The sequence below is a fragment of the Arachis ipaensis genome, chromosome B3 (genome assembly GCF_059453495.1).
Source record: "Arachis ipaensis isolate K30076 ecotype BB chromosome B3, ASM5945349v1, whole genome shotgun sequence".
Taxonomy (NCBI): Eukaryota; Viridiplantae; Streptophyta; class Magnoliopsida; order Fabales; family Fabaceae; genus Arachis; species Arachis ipaensis.
In genome coordinates this window covers 8,691,072-8,695,916 of record NC_142438.1, presented here as the reverse complement: position 1 = coordinate 8,695,916, position 4,845 = coordinate 8,691,072, and positions in this window count along the sequence as shown.

Here is a 4,845-nt window from a genome sequence, read left to right as displayed (position 1 = left end):
AACTTTGTTCGCACAATAGTTAGCAAAACCAACCTTGTAAAAAGTATGATATATGCAAATACTTTTGGTTGCTATAATCCTATTAGTTCAAGATATTCGTTTTTTTAAAACGGATTGATGGGAGGATCATGTTACAAAACTTATCAGCTTCAGATCAATAATTTAGCACTAAAAAATTGAAAGTTTCTTTAATTAGCTCGGAGTACCATGCTGTTTAGAATCTGAACTTTGTTGGAAACACCATGTGACCACAATCTTCAACTGAATAAAAAAACCATTATTGTCCATCTAAATAACCAAAAGCATCCTCTTCTATTATTTATATCAAGGGGATATAAATTTGATTAAAATTTCGTAATTATCATCATCTTACTCCTATAATAGCTGCTAGTACTTTACCTAGTAATTAATATTCTTTTGAGATTTAATTTCCAATTTCAAACACCAGAGTAGTTTTTTCAATTGAAATTTGTTACTTTATTTTGGCTATTTTCCCCTCTCAAACAAGTTTTTGATAGAAAATTTTAGGCTTATGACCCAAACTTAAAATATTAAATTATATAATTTACTTTTAAGAATGATAAGCCGCGTATATATATATATATATATATATATATATATATATATATATATAATATAATTAGATATTTTTTAAATATTGTCTTTTATTTAATTTTTTTATTATATTAATTAAAAAAATTAAAATAAACACATTTAAATAAATTTATTTTTTTAATTTAAATACAAATCTAAAAAAAAACAGAATAACTAAATTAAAATTTAAAATTTATATCTTATAAATACTAACACATCTTAAATAAAACTCTAAATATTCCTTTAAATAAAGATTTTAGCTAGTTACATCTCCTCTACAGTAACCAAAGAAAACCTTTCTTCCTTAAAAAGTAAAAACCTAGAGCTGTACCGCCTCCTCTTCTCATCGCGTCTGTCTTCTCCTGCACCGCACACCCCCCACCTCCCCCCGCGAGAACTTCTCCATCCGCGACGTGCAGCTCCATCAGTAACATGCAGCTCCATCGGCGACGCGCGTCTCCTCCGTCCATGCATGCCTCCTCCGTCTCGAGTTTCCTCTACTATCGTGCTCCTTCTCCGTCTCTGATAATTCTACTTGCACAATTATGTATGATTGGGGGATTTTGTAATATGAATGTAATTTAGATATGCTAAACCCTAATTTTGAATGTGCTTATGTTGTCTAATTAATTGTAGATATGTTTGTGTATCTGTATAATTTCGTATAAGATTTGTGAGATCAAACAATGAGCTTGAGTATTTATTTTGAAGACATTATACTTGTTACTTTATATGTGTCTTGAGCATATTTACGATTCTACATTAAACATCTAATTTTTATTATTCTATTAATTTCGAGTTTGAAATATTAGTGTAATTTAGATGTGTAATGATCTAATTTTAAATATGTTCATGTTATTCATGTTAATATTGGATGTATTTGTGTTTCTGTGTTGTGCCATTTTTAATTTTTCAGAAATTATATACGAGAGTTTTATTGTTTTTGAAAGTGTTCATTAGCTTAAAAATTTTGTTAATGAGATTTGTAATTAAAAGAAAAAAGCCTGAGTGACTCAAAATTTATTGTGTGAAAAAATCAATTATGTGAATTTTAATTGTCTCGAGAGGAATATTATATAATTGAAAGAAGCTTGAATATTGAGTTGAGAGTTCAACCAAAAAAAAAATCATTTGAGAGGCTGTGATTTTTTAGTTTAATTTTGGTCTTTTTGTAATGATTCTCTTTAAACGCCTCTTTATTTGTTTGTTTGCATGAAAGATTAATTTGCTACATTGTTTGTTAATCACAAAGGAGTTTAATGTTTTAGTATTGTCTAATTGTTCTATTTTCATATACTTGTATTGAGGATTTATTTATTTTTATTGGTAATTTTTTATGTCTATCAACTATTTAGTGTGTAATAATTTTGTGATTTTGATTGTGTAATCTTATAATTTTGGATGTAATCTTATAAATTTGAATTTGTAAACAAATTATATGGATATGAGTTTTGAATGTGTTGATGAAATAATTAGCGTGTATTATTATAATTTTAAATATTTAAACAAATCATTTGGATGTATGTGTATTTGAGTTTAATTTTCTCTATCCAATATGTAGTCTACACCCAAAAATATTAATAAAAAAATTTATTTGTGTTAGTCCAAAAAATAGTAGTGTTCAAATAAATAGTGAAAAAACTTAATTAATAATAAAATAAGGTATTATATTTTATTTTTAAATTTTATTTTTTTTGTAATATTTTGGATGTGTGCAGAAAATATTTTGTGTGTAATTATATAATTTCATATGTGTTATAATCGAAATAATTAAAAAGTAGAGTATTTATCTATTTTAGTCCCCAAAGAATTTCGAACCAGACACTTTAGTTTCCAACTAAAATTAATTACTCAATTGGTTCCTAACAATTAATTCCGTCTGTCACTTAGGCCATTTGCTCCGTCAACTCTAATGGAGGACAAAATAGTCCTTGACCCATCTGTTCTGAAACGACACTGTTTTTTCCTAATTTCTATCATATCTCGCATAATCCTAATAGTCTAACAGTACAACTTCAAGCTACACAATGCACATTCTGCAACTTTAATGTTCACAAGAAGAAAAATTCTCAATTTGTTCTCAACTAATTCATACTCAGGAAACTAGTTCTCTCAAGTATTTGTCGTCTTCGATGAATTTTATGAATCTAGATAGCAAGTCCGATTTGTTAAGATCCGTCGTAGTCGCCATCTCCCTCCTCTTCTGTCTTATCATCTCCATGGTTACATACTTACATTGTCCACCACCCTGATCGCTTCCTTCACTACACAAAAAATGGCAGATTGCGACGATTTTTTGGCGGCGGTTACCAAAAACTGCCGCCAAATAAGATATTGCGGCGCTTGATGCGGCGGATAAAAAAAGGGCTGCCAATTGTTTGGAATTTTGCGGCGGTTTTGGTATAACCGCCGCAAAATGAATTATTGTGACGCTAAATAAGCTATTAGCGGCGGTTTTCTCAACCACCGCAAAATACATCTAGCTCTTTTTTTTTTTTAAATAATTGGGTATGATCTACTTACATTTTCATTATTTTATTTGAGAAATATGTTTGAATCACTGTTACTTAAATCATTATAATATTTTGGTATTTGTTTTACGAACAAAAAATTTAATCCCTTACAAAAAATATATTTTGATTAAGGTAATCAACCTAAGAGTTAAAATAAAAGGCAAACAAAGTTCAATAAACCATTAAATTCTTAAAATTTTTTTATTTTAATTAATTAAATTATGTATAAATTATAATAAGACATAATATATATATATATAAGGGCAAAATGTACAATTAAACCAAAGAGAGGACCAAATTATACAATTCTATCAAACTGAAAAACGTTACCTGAATTTTCCAAAAGCACATTCTTATATAATTCGAATCAGTTTTATTTGAATTAGATAAACCAACACTAATTTGAATTAGTCCTATTCGAATTAGTAATGATGTTTGTAATTCGAATTTAAACAATTCGAATTATGTTTGCATCATTGCATATAGTCTTAGGGTAGTTCGAATTAGGATGATTCGAATTATGCATGCTAGGACGTCCTTAGTAATTCGAATGAGTTTATTTCGAATTAATTTTGGACCATAGTAAATCGAATTAATTTACATCTATTTATATATTGTCCAAAAGTATATAAAGAATACAATAAAGAGTACATTTAAATATTTAATAATACCCATAATGAATACAATAAACAGTATATTCAATATTAATAAATAAAAAAATAAAAATTATAAATATTTTTTATAAATTATTAAAAATAAAATATTTTCTAAAAATAATAATTATAAATATTTTCTATAAATTATTAAAAATAATAATTAAAAATATTTTCTACAAATCTTTAAAAATTCAAAATTTTATAATTTTACCAAAATTATAATTTTACATTTAAAATTTTTTATTTTAATGATTTGTTGAGCATTTATTAAAATAAAAAATTTAAAATTTTTATTAAGAACAATCTTAACCTGTATTCTTAGATATAAGAATTCATAATAACTAAATTTAAAATTAATTAATATTTTATCAAAATTAAATACTAAATAGAATAAAAATATTTTTATATAAAAATCAATTAATGATCTACATATTATCATGGTTAATAGATTTAATAATGCTAACCGACCAACAAATATAATATTTTTGGTAAATATTTCATTAATTTTAAATATTAAAGACTAAATTCTAAATCTTAATAAATATTTTTAGAAAATGTTAGATTTTAATAATTTATAAAAAATATTTATAATTATTATTTTTTTATTTATTATTGAATGTACTCTTTTTTAAATTCATTATGGATATTATTAAATGTACTATTTATTGTACTCTTTATATACGCTTGGATCATATATAAGTAGATGTAAATTAATTCGATCTACTATGATCCAAAATTAATTCGAAATAGACCGATTCGAATTACTAGGGATGTCCTAGCATGCATAATTCGAATCACTCTGATTCGAACTCCCCTAAGATTACATGCAAGCATCATTCGAATTGGACAAATTCAAATTACAAGCATCACTACTAATTCGAATAAGACTAATTCGAATTAATGTTGGTTTGTCTCATTCGAATTGGACTGATTCGAATTACATAAAAATGTGTTTTTAGGATATCCTGGTAATGTTTTTCAATTTAGTAGAATTGTGTAATTTCGTCCTTCATTTGATTTAATTGTGCATTTTGTCCAATATATAAGGTGCCTATGATAACTATGATCAGATATAAAGTATA